The 15,255-nt window shown below is 47.9% G+C and overlaps 1 long non-coding RNA gene across 7 annotated transcripts in view; it reads right to left on the bottom strand.

Moving 5' to 3' along the window:
- The window catches only part of LOC122183845, an 89,544-nt gene that overhangs the window by 20,046 nt on the left and 54,243 nt on the right, over positions 1 to 15,255 (bottom strand). For 5 of the 7 annotated variants that reach the window (XR_006180388.1, XR_006180392.1, XR_006180391.1 and 2 more), the window contains exons 6-8: positions 6,400 to 6,507; positions 5,976 to 6,099; positions 4,631 to 4,761 (exon numbers count right to left, since the gene is read on the bottom strand). This is a non-coding gene — a long non-coding RNA (uncharacterized LOC122183845). The remainder of the gene's footprint in view (positions 1 to 4,630; positions 4,762 to 5,975; positions 6,100 to 6,399; positions 6,508 to 15,255) is intronic. The other 2 variants (XR_006180389.1, XR_006180387.1) reach the window with 1 other exon arrangement.

The following is a 15,255-nucleotide window of genomic DNA, read 5'->3' on the forward strand; positions in this document are numbered from 1 at the left end:
GAGGACTAAAGATGCTTTCTGTGGAATAAGTGAATATTCATTTGAGTTTTCTCTTGCCATTTGCATCTGCTCCCTCTTTACCCTCCATTTTGCTCCTCTTTACTCCCTCTTTCACCCTCATTTACCTGACTCCTTGTGAAAAAATGCAACACTCTGGACTTTAACAAGGTCACAGCATAGCTCTGCATTTGCAGAGCACTTCCAAGAAATGCAGGATGTCTTAGGCAGAAAAAAAACTGTCCCTCCTTCAGCACCCTCATGAGCCACTCAGACACAGGGGACATCAGCACATCTCCTTTCACAAGAGCTGCAGGGCTATGGGAAAGAGTGCCTGCCAGACCAGATTAACTTAGATTGCTGTAGGTGTGGGCTCAGTGGTGGTTGCATGACCCCACAATGGTACTGACTGACTGGGAACTGGTTGAGCAGGTGATGATGCTGAAGGACAAACCATGTGCAAGCAGCCAGCTTTACCTGACGTCTGCTCTCCCACAGCCATTGGTGTCCTCAGAGGGAAGGGAGATACCAGGGAGCATCCAATTGGAGGCCACACAAATGGCTGCAAGGTGGAAAACCTAACAACTGAGCTCAGTTTGTTCAGCTTATCGAAGAGATGCTCGGGAGATCACAAGATGCCTAGGCATCTTAAACATGGAAATTTCCTAGGTTGCAGGGGATTTCCCAAGCTTTTGACAAAGCCATGGTGAGATTCAATGCCTGGAAGTTCAGGTCAGATAAATCCCAAAATATAGTGCCATTTCCCAGCAGGGAGGAACACCTAACACTGGAAGACCTTGCAAGGGTGTGGGCCCTCATCGTTTGACATCATTAGCATAGCAGCAGCAGATAACTTTTGAACAGCTAGGCTTTAATCCAGCTCCTGGGAGAAAGTCCAAGCCCCAGGGTTGGAGGGAGTGGGGCTGGATGGCGCAGGGCACACCTCTGGCCTGGGAACCAGTGCATGCCCCAGCTTGCTTCCTTCTTCCTCCAGCCATGACAAGAACAGGAAATTCTGCATTATCTGCTGCTGAGCCCTGAAGCTCCTCATTAGGCTGGGAGCTACAGTCAAATCTCATTCTCCAAGAACTCAGCTGGTTGCCTGCAGACACAAGGAAGGAATTCACTTACTTATTTTCCTCCTCCAGGCTCATTTGGCCGGACAGACGTTGCTAGCTATTTCATTTTCTCACCTTCCTCTGAATCACCAGGGATCAGCTGCTCCTGGAAGCACCACGCTGGAGGCAGCTGTACCAGATGTGGGCAGTGGGTCACCTTTTATTCTGCAGCATGAGGCCACCCTTAGGGCTCTGTTGGTGCTATCTCACCCGGTCAGCTGCCTGGGCAGCATCTGCTCTAACAAGGGTCATAAACATGGAGGCTCAGTAAAGTTCTGTTATTCTGGTTGACATAAGTGCAGAGGTCTTAACCTGCACAGCAGATGCTCTGGTCTCTCAACTGATATCACCGTTCAGAGCCTTGCAGGTCTGCCTAAATAAACATATGTAAGAGTCTACATCCAAGCTCTCCCTTGCCCTGTCCCCTGAAAAAACTCTTTGATGACTAAGCCCATTAGGGGAGGAGCAAATCTCTCTGAAATGTCACAGCTGATCTCCTCTGACCTTATCAAAGTGCAGGATCAATACGCTGACCCATCAGAGCAGGGAACCTTAAGCAAAAGCCGAAGAGAAGCAATCAAAGCAGAATTTCAAGAACGGGAGTGGGGGTGTTGAAATATTATGTCTCTGGAAACTGAAAAACAAATGAGCCAAAAGTAACCGCGATGCTTAAAATTATCATATACATAATTAGTATTTGATAAAGCAGGAAATACAACATAACATCCATTCATCACGCTGACAGCTGCAAAACCATATTGCAAACCTCTTGAGCGTTAGTGATGTTTGCACACACCTTCAGCACCGCAGGTACGCATCCACATTGCCAGTGTAGGAGCTGAACGTGCCTTGGGCTCCATGGCATCCTGGCAGTGAATCCCAGGGAATAGCTCTGAGGATGCATGTTGGTAGCCCTAGGAGAGGATCACGTGCTCTTGAAGGATGGAGAGCCATGAGAAGAAGCCGGGGAGCAGCTGACAAGCTTCCAGTGAGTCTGTGACTTGGAGAACCCTATAGAAGTAAACCAATAGTCCTGACATCTGGAACTTCTCCACCTACACCACCATCTTACTGCAACAGTCCCTGTTGTGGTTTTGAACTGGGTTAATTATCACCATTTCAAACAACTCCTTGTACTCCATGGGGGGGTGGCGAGGCCCTTTCACACAGACAGCTTGCGTACAGACAGCCTGCTTTGGAGGAGGAGCATGAACAGGGGTCAAGGAATGAACCTGGCACTCAAACGCAGTCATCCAAAGGGTTTATGGTCAGAAAAGTCCCAGCTCTTCAGCTGCTACAAACCAAAATGCAGCACCTGATGCCAGCAATGGATGCCTGGGCACTACGATTCCCCACAAGAAGGTATTTTTAGATAAACTTGTTACTAGCCTTCCATGAGGGGGCTGCTAGCAAAGCAGAGGGCCTGGGCTGCAAAGTGGAGCTGTGGTTGCGTGGAGGAGGGTTTAAAGGAATAGCTGACTGAAAAAGAAGCTAAACAAAATCAAAGAGAAGGGTCTTAAAATGCAAATAGCTCGTAGGACAGGTGGCTCCGTCCAGAGCAGCGTTCTTTACAGCGCTTCACCTAAATGAGAGACGTTTTTCCTCCTCTCCGTAGATATTTTTAAGATTTACCTCCCCTCACAATGGTGCACACGAGCCATTTGCAAGTAACTCAGCGACAAAACAGGAAGAAATCAGCTTTCTGCCTCGCCTGACAAAAATAGCCAAGTGCCTGATGGCGAAACCACACACCCATCATTGCTCTGCCTGGCTGGAACGGAGCTGTGCCTGAGCCTCCCGCTGCGCACGTTGATCGCCAGATTGTAAACTTGGGATAGGGCCCCGTCCATCTGTCGAGGCAGAATTTTTCCACTTGAAAAACACTGAAAATTCCCTGGAGTACAGCAGCCATCCCAATTCCCATGCGAACTGTCTCACCATCAGCCACAAGCTGCTCGGAGGAACAGGAAGGACGCCGGTCCCAGCCCTTCTTCCTCCCCTCCCTTTTTATTCGCAGATAAAACCACCACCTCTAATCTAATATCACCAACCTTCTTGTCTGGCCAACTCTTCATAAATTCACCTCATTAACCCAATGTAAGGCAGGATCCTCAGCTCTCCCGCTGCTGACCTTTTTTTTTTCCAGGACAGAAAGAGCACTGTGAACAATCTCTTTTGGAGAGAATCAAAAAAGCAATCAAAGAAAGTCTCCGCCGTTCTGGGAAATTTTCTATGCACTGAGAGTCTCATCAAACCAGGGGAAAGAAAGCAATAGCAAATTTAACAGTGCTATCCATAGCAGACACAGATGGCTGCGGTTCCTAAATAAGCATTGCATTAGTGCAAAGGAGAGAAGGGGGAAAAAAAGAATAGGAACAAAGAAAAAAAAATACAACAGCTGTATCTTAAGCCTGGAGGCTGATGCTAAATCTATGTTTGTAGATGGTCTCGGCACCAGCAATAAAAGTCAAGTTGCATTGAAGAGGTGCTGTTGAGTGTGCCACATCCAGCCCAGTCCACTGGGTGGGGATCCGCAAGGGGACACAGAGTGAAATGGGGTGTCCTGATTTAAATATATCAACAGCATACAATGGCTTTCACAACAATGGCAGAAAGATCTCTCGCCCTCTCATCACTGCTACCAACAAGGAGGTGGAAGAACTGGGGGACCTGACTAGAAATCATGGCTCTTCCCAAGCAGAGGAGCCTCCACTGCTGCAGGAGCTCTGTGCTCAGCCCGGTGCTGAGATTTCTGCAGTGTTGGGAGATTTCTCTCTGCTGTCTGGAAGGCAAAACAGGAGCTTGCTGCCAGAAAAGATCACAGTTGACACAAATATTGGAGGAGCAGTAAATGATGACACGAGCACACTGGTTACAGTAGGCAAGCTGTGCTGGCAAATGCATGGGCTGAATAAAAGTGGCCATTAAAGTATCAGAGCCCCCTAGGATGCCATGGGCCTGGGCCTCCATGCTGATGGACGTGTCCAAACCACACTGAATTGAGCAAAATGCTTGAGAAGAGCATTTTCATAGAATCACAGAATGGCCTGGGTTGAAAAGGACCACAACGCTCATCTAGTTTCAACCCCCCTGCTATGTGCACGGTCACCAACCAGCAGACCAGGCTGCCCAGAGCCACATCCAGCCTGGCCTTGGATGCCTGCAGGGATGGGGCATCCACAGCCTGCTTGGGCAGCCTGTTCCAGTGCCTCACCATCCTATTTTCCCAACTGAGCACCTCTATCTGCCAAAAAATAGCCACCAGAGCAGCACACAGAGTTGCACTGGCTCTTCATAACAGGAGGCAACCTAACTGACTGTGATGACCAAGACACCGAGCTCAAATGACACATGTACTGGTCATTCAGTCGAGGATGCTTCTTGCCATTTCATGCATCATTTTATTCTCTCTGCTTTTTAAAAGCAACCAGTCAGCTTTCATTCCTGCTATTGTTTCCATTAGCTTATGACAAAGTGCAAAATTTCTCATCTCTGCCGTGTCGGAGCTGCCTTACCTTTTTGCCACTGTCCCTGAATTCCTTCCAGCCGTTCCTGAGCCGGGCTCACATCAAACAAAGCCTGCAAAAGTCAGGCCACCAGGGCGAGGTGCAACCTGTGCTCCTGGATGCGGTGCTCAGATGAGTGCCTACAAACATAAGAGCACATCAGAGGGCTCAAAGGCCGCGTGCAAGCCTGGACCTGGTCAACATGTTTTATCACATTGATTTCTTTTCCATTGCACTACAATATAACATTCATGCTCTCTAATATCCTTGGGTGCTTCAGCGAGACATGTTCCTCTCCTTGGCTGCACCACTGCTCGCTAACATTATTTCTGCACTACCATCTTCCCTCTTTCTCTGTAGAGTCGCTTAGCTGATTAATTATCAGCCTTGGGGACGGCTCACAGAGCACAAGTTTTGAGGATGGGGAGTTGAAAGGATGGCACTGCACCAGCAGGCCAGGTTTGCCAGAGCTGCCTGGGGATCTCCCATCCGGAGAGCACCGATTTCTAGCAAAAAAATGTTTCACCACAACACATCAGTACCAATGCTCTCTTGCTTCCAAATGAACTGGTGACCCAGGTGTTTCAATAACATCAAAACATTGTGTTTCATTATTTTGAGGGCATGCGATGCTTTGATTTTCATTTAAAAACAACTTTTCACTTAGAAGCTGCTTTTACATTCCGATTGCTTTCAAATGCCAAAATCGACTCAAAATATGTAAACAACTTTTAATGGTTTCACGGGGACATTTTGGAGCAAAAAAAAAAAAAAAAAAAAAAAAGCATTTAAATTAAATTCAGTAATTTTGCCAGGAAATGGAAAATATGCTTCTTGCTCAGCTCTAGCCACTAACTTGGCACCTTGATGGGATTTCATACAATTGAGAGAACCCACCCAGGCACGACGGAGACTTGGGCTGACTGTGAGAGGAGATGTAAAGGCGTGGGTTGAGCAGGAGGAGCCAACAGGGAGCAGGTGAGAGCAACCTGCAGGTGAGGGCAGCATGGGTTTGGGTGCCAGCTGGGGTATCTGCACCTGAGCTTGGAGATGTGAACAGAGAAGCCACCAGAGGAGGAAACTTCAGAGCGTTTGTATCAAAGGCATTCTAAAACCAAACCAAAACACACCAACAGAAATCTTCTTTCCTTCCCTCCAAAGCAGACTCCCTGCTGTGCCAATGCAGTGGCATGGAGGTGCTCTTGGAAGCACTGAGGTCTGTGAGCATCATCTTCATCAGCCCAAGCTGCTCTGCACTCTGACAGTCGTCAGAGAGAGTGGAGCAGTGCTTAGTGGGTGGCTGGGATGAAAGGCAGAGCCATGCTCTAAAGCACATTAATTGCTTATTAATTACCCCATTAATCACGGTGACACCTTTGTCTGCATTCCCAGTAGCATAGCTGCTGTTAGGTGGGACTGTCACACTGCTTTGTCTAACCGAGCAAGTTTTGCTGCCTTGTTCCAGACACTCCTGGCTCCTGAAGAGTGGAAACAAAACCAAGAAAACACTTAATAATAATAATGATAATAATAATAATCATCATCATCATCATCATCATCCCAACAGCAGCATGGCAGGCCCCAGACAGTGCAGCAGGTAGGAAACATGCCCCTCAGTGGCAACAGGCAGGCTAAGGAAATGCACAGCGCAGAATTGCATTGCAGTGATCACCTGAAGATCTCCAAGCTCAAAGTTTAGACTGCTGCTTGCAAAGCCAGCCAGCAGAGCAGGCCAACCAGACAGTGAGCAGAGGGGGTGGGATGCTGAGAAGACTCACCCACGCTGCATCCCCAGCATTTCCATGGCCAGGGAAGGGTCTCCATGGAGGCAGTGGGGCTGCATGCGCACTGCAGGCAGCTGCAAGTTTCCATTAAATCACAGAGAGCTGTAAACCAATCACCAGGGAAAATTTCTGTTCCATCACCAGTGTTTTTTCTTTATTTCATTATTTATGGCACTCTCTGCTCCCTGGCAACTTTTTTTTTCTTTCTTTTTTTTTTTTTTTTTTTCATTACAAAAAAATTATTTTCTTTGTCTGAAAATTGATATAAAAAGAAATCCATCTCTCAGCCGTCATTTCTCTTAATGATGTTTACATCAGCAGATGGGGAAAAAATCACTTTTTAAACAGAATTTATTACCCGCTGACCCAAAGCTTTACCATACATCACTGTGATTTCAGAAAGTTAGTTTCCACAGCAACATGATGTAACTCTCCAGCGTGTCTGTGAGCTGCTGGCATTAACTCTTCCAGCCCAAGAGGTGTCGGCTCTAAGAGGGCATCCTGGCCACATGGCAGCCAGTAGGAGGATGCAAGTTTGAGGTTAGATGGGGGAAGTTCTGGAGCAGGAATGCTGGGCACGCAGGGTCCTCCAATGGGAACCCAAGCCTTGTATGAGGTCCTTGTCCATGCTATCTCTCCCAGGCTAAGCCATGTTGACAAGAAAATCAGGGAGGGGAAAATAAGATAGGCATGGGGGTATGTCAGATATAGTGAGGAATCCTTAGGACAATGTAAGATGCATGAGTGGGCACTGCTTCACTTAAGGCTGCACGCCCAGAGCCTCTAAGATGTGTCCTTTGCCAGCTTAGCAAGCAAGGCTGAGCTCTGATAGAGACAGTTGCACCTAACACTGCATTTATTGATTGCTGGGATGTTGATAAACAATTGATTTCTTTCTGCAAATGTCACCTGGTAGGAGTTTTATACTTCTCCCTACAGGGAGCAAGCAATTGCAAGAGCCTAGCAAACACAGAGAAAGCAGACTATCTTCTGCTAGGACAGACAAATCCTGGCAGCAAGAGGCCCAGAAATAAGTTGCTTCTACTGGGATTTCAGAGTATAGCATGGTAGGAGATGGAAAACCATTTACTCCAGTGTTTTGGCTCAGACACCAGAAAGTCACTTTGGCACCTTGTAAAAGAAATCCAGCATCTATGCGCCCTTGGCTTGAGGCAGAGCGATGCAGATAGAGAGGATAAAGGCTATGGGGATTGCAGGGTGCATATAGCAATGCACAGAGACACCAAAATCACACAGGGGAGAGAGCAGACCCACACAAACCGCGTTCTAATGCTGGGCACAAAGCCCTTGAGAAAAAAAAACACCCAAGCCAATGTCAAACCAAAGAGAGGACAACACGGGCGAGATGTTTCTCCATGCATTAGTGGCCAAGGCAGCACAATTACAAATGAACAACTCAAACCAATTAGGCAATTAACCGAGAAGACAATCCCAAGGGTGTAGACAAGGGTAACGTAAGCCTCAGCATTCTCATGAGATATCCTGAGAAGATCTAAAGCCACATCTCTGCATCCCAGGCACTGCAACTGCTGGGACTGAAGGACAGGCAAAGCTCCACGGTCCTAACAATTCATTTCTGCTGTCCCCTAACATAAACCTGCTCCCACACTTAACGCATGAAAGGTGCTTCAAACCCATTGCTCGGGATGATGCAGGGCAGCCCTGCGCTGAACTGCTTCTCATGTCTTCCAATGACTAATTAATTCTTATTAATTAATTAGCAGGCTTGTAACAGGTTTGGGAAAGCTGACTCAGGAGGTTGTAACCACGTTTAGACAAAAAAGCTTGCTCTGATTGAATTTGTTCTGAAAGCTATTCAAGCTTCATCGTGTGCATCTTATAAAGCAGCCAACAGGCGAGGAAAAGGCTGCAGTAAAGATAATGTGCACTAATAGGTATCGGTTCTGCCAAAATAGATACCAGCCACATTTGCAGAGATACGAGCAGCGCACTGAGGGGTTAGTATCATTATCAAAGATCAGACACGAGATTAGTATCATTATCAAAATCAGCCTGCCAATGCCATTTCCTCCACTTATCTTAAAATCCTCGAGTCTATCAGAGGATGTTGACCTCTCTATCAAAAAATGTCGAACAGCCCATTTATCAGAAAGCTTCTAATGAGGTGACCTAGAAGAAGAAAGCTTTTGCAAGAGCAGATCCCAACCACTCCAGCAGGGAGGTGGTGGACGCAAAGCGTGCCTCCAGGTGGGAGCCCACGGCTCAGAGAGGCAGCTCGAGGCTCACGCAAAATAGTCTGCTTGATGGAAGGAGATGTACTAATCGATCGGGCAGCGCAGTCGTGAGGTGTTGTACAATTCCTGCTGAGGATTGAGAGATGCATCCATCATCACAGCTGGCTGCAGCAGGCGGGAGCCACGCGAGCAGCAGTGCTTCAATACCTCGGGCTTTTAGCAGGGTGAGGCTGGCGGCTGAGCGGTGGGAGAACGCCATTGCACGTTTCCAGCCCTCTGAAACAGCACTGAGATGAGAACGTGGTGAGTTTCTGCACCATACCTGCTGCATATGCTCACCTTCCCATCCTCAGGACTCATCCGCTTCCAGCCTTCCCAATGTCCACACCATTAATCCGTGCAGCAGCAGCTGGAGCCACTCAAACCTCGCCACCAACATGCTGACAGCAGGCTGCTCCTCCACATCCTTTCCCCGGCTATTTCCACCAGCATGCTGTCACTGAACTCAGGTCCAGAAGCCCTGCACTGCTCACACAAAACTCCCACTGAAGTCAGAAGGAACATAAAATAAACCCAGCCGCTCCTCGCTGTCACAGCCTAAGTGCATTAATGTCTTTTTATCTCCACGAGGGCAGCACGGCTGACCTCTGTTTCCATGCAATCGGTGTTAATAAAATCTCTCTCTGCAAAAGCGACACTGGAAGATACACTTCAATTGGCATATTTTATCTGAATTGAAATTTGAGTGCGAGTCTCGCGCTGGTAAAAACCTCTGCTAATAACTCTCATCTGTGACCCTCCTCTGAGACTAGCCTTTGGGATGATGATTGCCAAAGAAAATGCTCAGGAAACATCCATCCAAGGCAGCCCCCCAGTTCTGGCTTACAATCAAGATGTCATCTCTGAAGCACTTATTTCACTCGGTTTAGGTTATTTTCACAGCAAAATTAAACGCAATCAAGCCAGCGTCCCTGGGCAGCCTTTGCTGCAGGCAGGCAGATCTGTAGCACTCCGCTGTCCTAAGGAACAGCAGCAGCTACTGGAGCATCTTCAGAAGAATACAGCTTTGATGGACCCCAGGCATGTACACCCAAGAGGTGGGCAGCAGCTTGTGGGCATCCTAGCTCTCACACCTGCTCTGAGTCCTGCATGGGAAACATCGTGTGACCACTCCTGCACCCACCTGCCCCAGCATCCATGGGATGCACACACCTGGCAGCACACATTTGAAGGGTCTGAAAGGAGAGCAGCTTCTCTTAAAACCACAGCAGGTGCAGGAATCCTGCACTGGTTGCCCTCACAGGCTGCAGGGAGGTAATCTGTGTGTTTTCCCTGCCTCCCTCTCCCCCAGAGCTCTCAGGAAAGCCAGCAAGCAGTCTCAGCATGCTGGCAGCAGGCTCAGTGTCACCAGACGGCTTTCTTCAGTTTCACACTATTTCTGCCTTTTCCCTGTAAATCTCTTACTCTGTTTCACCGTTTCACCAGACGTTCCTTTCCTAAGCAAGCTGCTATTAAGAGCAACTGCATTTGTCCACAGCAAATGAAAAGAAATGATGAATGTGCTTCATCAGCCAAGGCAGAAAAAGTGATAGCGATGCAAAGAGATGGTAAACGGGCGACGCATCCACAGAGTATTTCAAAAGTAAATCAAGTTATGGGAAGAATTAGAGAAAATACTGAATTTGTCTGCAATTTCCAGTCACATTGCTTCTCCCATTTGTACACTGTGTTATGTGGTAGCAGGACGAAGAACTGACTTGCATTTTTAAAGCTTCAGCACTTGACAACAGCAGACATCTTTCCAACGGGGAGAACAGGTGTATGTCTCCCTCTCTTCAGTGCAGCTCCTCAAGAGGGAACGTAGCTGTAACTTGAACTTTACATTCAAAGATGGGACAGAACTGAGGCTATGGGGGGTGAAACTGAGGCAGCATCGCTCGAGAAGCCCCAATGGGCATCGAAGGGTTTTCACCAGTGAGCAAACATTCACACCTCTTCAGCCCGCTCTGCTCAGCGGGTTGCAAACCACTGCTGAAAGCATTGAAGCAATGCATGATTTATTTCTCTTGCATTTTTCATAGAGCTGCAGGCGAACCCCACTCTTCCCAACCTATGTTAAAGCAATGGCAGTAATGATTTCTTGGTCTGTATATTGCAGCTCAATGCACGAACAATAGCACTACCACCTTGGCACTGAAAAGGCTGCAATATTGACAGGCTGCAGCTAATTGACAGCGGAAGGCAGGAAGGTACAAATGGAGAAAGAAGGGAGCAATTCACACCTATGTTTTACAATCAGTCTAATGAATAATCCTCAATATATCACCATCTCTCACTCGGTGCAAAGAGAGGTGTGAGGGGTCACCTCCCAAACCCTCCTGGGAGCATCGGGCCAGCCTGGCTCAGGGCTGTGTCCCAGCCAGGAGCACACTGAACATTATGGCACACTCAGATACAGAGGGACAGAAGGACGCGTCCCTCTGCTGGCTGCTGGAGCGTGGCAGCCCAGCGGGTCTTGCCATCAGCTCAGAGAATGAATGCCCTTGCAGTGCTCTCCTGCTTGCTCAAATCACGGATATTTTCAGCTGCGTGCAGCCCTTTGTGTCCTTACTACTCCTTGGGAAAGTCAAACCTTGCAGGCTTTGCCCCAGATGCGGAGGCTTCAGCAGGACTCATTTAGCCTCTATCCATCTCTCTTTCCTCACGAAACCTTTCAGGAAAGACTTGCAGCTGAACCAGGATGGAGATTCCCTCCCTAACGCCCCCAGCAAAAGCCCAGTGCCCCACTTGGTGGCATGGCGAGTGAATAGTGCCCTGCTGCACCCTAAGCCTAAGCTCCCACTGCTCCATCCCACCAGTGCACAGACCCTGCTTTGAGCCAGAACCCACCCACGAGCCTGGGACTTTAAGGAGCAAGAATAAACTCTTTTTCTGCAGCCAGGATGAAAGCAGGAGCTCTCCTGTTCATCCCCATTAAAAGAAACGTGTCACATTGAAGTAGGAAAGGGCACACTGCCACTGTCCTGCAGGAGTGGGGAGATGCTCGATGCATTGCCCTCCCCAAAACCAGGCAAAACTTTATCAACTCCTAAAATTTGCCCAAAAAGTGAAACAAAAAGATATCAGGAAAGAAATCTGATCCAAACATTGCAGTGGGTCAGTCTGAAACAGAAATAACTTTAGCTCATCTGCAAGCCCTACAGAGCAACTGGAACTTATAATTTAAAAGAGAATATTTCAAACATATCAGATTTTTTTTTTTTTCTTGCTTTTTAATCAAATGAGAAAATTAATTTTTAACAGTACTCCCTGGAAAAAGCAGGTTTCCATTGAAAAGCCTGTGAAATGAAAAACTCCTTTGCAGGCTACATGTATAGAGGCAAAGGCTTTCTAATTTTTGGTTTAGATGGGATTGCATCCATCTTCTTCCCTGCTAAAACAGAGTGGGGATTCTGAACAAGCCCAGGGCTGGCCTGGAGGTAGGCTGCAACCCATCAGCACAGCCAGCAGCTAATGGAGTTTCCCCCAAAGTGAGCTTCACCAGGAAAAGAAGAAAAGCTTGGTTTCACCTTAATTAGGATGGTGCAAGGTTATTTCAGAGCCAGACGTGAACAGTGTGCGCTTCTACAAAGCTGTGCTTTCCATGATGGGTGAGGGTAGGACAGCAGAGCGCAATGAAGATGAGCTCACCCTAATAGGACAGCTCATGCCAAGGAACAGAGCATCTCAATTACAGTTCCCCCAAATCACTTTTGGCAGAAGCTCTCTAGCGTTGCATTCGCTCCGAGCTGCAGGCTTTGGTTCACTGAAAGCAAACAATTTGACTCAATTCAAAACAAAGCTCTTCAAACTGGATTTGCCCCAGTTGGATTTTTTTTCTCTTTTCCTTTCCTTTTTTTAAGGTGTAAGATAGAAATCAAGAATTACAGCAATTGCTACGCCCATATCACCAGCACAGGGGTGGAAAATTCCCATCCAGCTCTGGAACCAAATTGAGAGCATGTCCCACACACAGCATTTGCTTGTAAGAAACGAATGAATTTTCCTCCGAGTTATCAGGAAATGCTCACAAAATATCCTCTTTGGGAGTACAAGCACCCTGCTGGCTTCCTGCAAAAACCCCAGCATTAAAAGGGTGCTTAATAAGGCAGGATTTGACCTTCCAGACAAGAGCAGCGGTGCCCTACCAGTGCAGAACATCATCTCTGGAAAGTGCTTAATTCCATATGATTCAGAGGAGAGAAGAGGGAAAAAAATAATAATTAAAAGGTTCTTAATGCATCTGGCCAATTAAATAAAACTAAATGGTGAGGAAATAATTCCTTCCTGACCCCTGCAGCAATCAGCAGCTGACCTGAAGCATGAGAATTGATTAGCCTTATCTTACTGTAGCATGTATAACTACAAACGTTATTATTGGCCGTAAAATCATCCAAGCCTTTATGGAACCCACTGGTGGCATTTGGCTCCATGACCTCCCAAAGCATGAATTTTGCTAGCTAGAGGAAATGCCCCATGGTGGGAGAAGCAATGTTTGCCCTCCACTGCAGAACTGGGATTTGGAGAGACGCTTCCAGCTGTGCCCAACCCCAGACAGCGTGGTGACACACAGGGTAAAGCAGTCTCAAAAGTAAGGTAACATTTACAGGTCCAAATCACCTGTGCCATCCCTCACTTCCCATCAGCTGCTGCCAGGCAGCAGGAGAACCCAAGCTTTGCGCTGTCTCCTCTCACTCAATCAATGGCACAGCTTTCAGCACAGGACTAAGTGAAAGTAGTCCCATATCGATCACGGCATGATCCACCCTTGTCTTTCTAGTCCTTCCTCCCCAGGTCAATCCCAGCCCTCAATAGCTGGAGCATCGCCCTCAGAACGGATGGATAGCTAATTGCTGGAAATGAAGGATGCCTGAATTTCTTATGGACATGACACAGAAGGGCTCATCACACTTCCACCCTTTATGCAGCTGTGACAGAATGAGACAACTGAGTGATAAGAGCGCTGTTAAAACTGGGAATGCTCTGAGAACAAAAATTACATTTGCACTGTACTGAGAAGGGAGTCTGAAAGAGGAATAATCCGTCCTGGTCACTCCGGGCAGCAGCAGAGCCCAGCATTTAATGCCTAACACTATAAGATGAAATGGGAAAAAAATCCATCCTGAGTCCAGCTCCATTAGTGGCACTGCCTGCACAGCAAGGGAACGTGACATGTTTGACCAGAATGGTACAAAAGATCAATGCTCAGGTCTGATGCTTTGAGGACCAACTAAGAGGCCATAGAGAAGCTCTCTCCTAACAGAAGGGTCAAACTGCCCTGCTGGGGGCACAGCATCCTCAAGTGAGTGGTCAGAGATTATCCAGAGGGATTCAGAGATGCAAAGTGGAAGATAAATGAATTCCTATGGCACAAGGATGCAACCTCACCTGAGCACGGTTGTGCTCTGATGGCTCCTGGTAATGTCAGCAGCTCCATGGCCCTCTAAGCACACAGTTATGTGAGGTCTTCACCCTGTGCACTTCATCACCTTCTCCTCCCCAGCCTTTTCTAGGGGCTGGATGCTCCATGCCCAAAATCACAGTCCCGTCCCCAGCCTTACCCTCTCAGCCTGTTTAGCAGAGCCCTGCATTGCCTGCATGCTACTCTGGATGCCTGGCTCCACCGCTTCTGCTCAGGGAGCACATTTACATGAGTAACCTCAACATACAAAAATAAACAGTAAGAAAAAAAAATAGGAACAGAGGAGAGGGAAGCAAAAGAAAGACAAGGGAAAGGGAGACAAAAGGGAATGGGCAGCTGCACACTTCAGATCCAGACCTGCTTGAACTCGGCTCGCCTGGAAACTCATTTCTTTTGATGACAGCCCCAATTAGCGTGTGGCTGGCTGGCAAGCCAGGCAGCGGGGAGCTGGTCTCTATGGAGAGCCAGGGAGGGAGGGAAGCCTTCATTCACCTGCACGGCTGGCAAGAGCTGATGTGCTTAAATCTTTCAGCGAGCTGCCTGTGGTCATATTTAATGTTGACCTGACTCAAGGCAGTGTGACTGTACAGCGTGGTGGAGGGGCACGTGCCACCAGAGGCCAGAACGTGCAACAGAAGACAGCATTGTGTGAGCTGTGTGCTTTTATGTAGGAGTGAGCTTAGGTTCAGCTGCATTGCTCTGAGGGGTTCACGGAGTGGGTGAAGCACTGCCCTTGGGGGAGCTGCTACAAGAGCCAGGCATGCTGAAGCTGACGTCCAGAGCCTCACTCTTCCCCTTCACTTAATGAAAAGAATGAGTAGAAACAGGACTTGCCACCCATTTTGACTTCAGGAGTCTGAAATAAAAAAGGGAGGGGCATTTTGCTGGTTGCATCCATCCTACCTCACACGTGCTTTGGGCAGGGATTGTCCCATCAGGGTCTGGTGTCACAGCAGGGCAGGAGGTCCCTAGAACAGAGATGTGACAAGGAAGTGCAACGAGAAGCACCAAGAGACAGCAGTGCAAAGAAAGGGGTGAGATGAAGAGGTGAGCGGGGACAAGAGCAGAAGCCCTCAGAGGAACATGTTGCCAGCTGCTCCCTGCCTTCACCCCGAGCTTTGCAGGAGCTTTACTGCTAAGTCCAACAACAAATACCCTTTGTACCAGGGAGAT

The sequence above is a fragment of the Lagopus leucura genome, unplaced genomic scaffold, assembly GCF_019238085.1.
Source record: "Lagopus leucura isolate 7727_CA_CO unplaced genomic scaffold, USGS_WTPT01 Super-Scaffold_100021, whole genome shotgun sequence".
NCBI classification, from domain to species: Eukaryota; Metazoa; Chordata; class Aves; order Galliformes; family Phasianidae; genus Lagopus; species Lagopus leucura.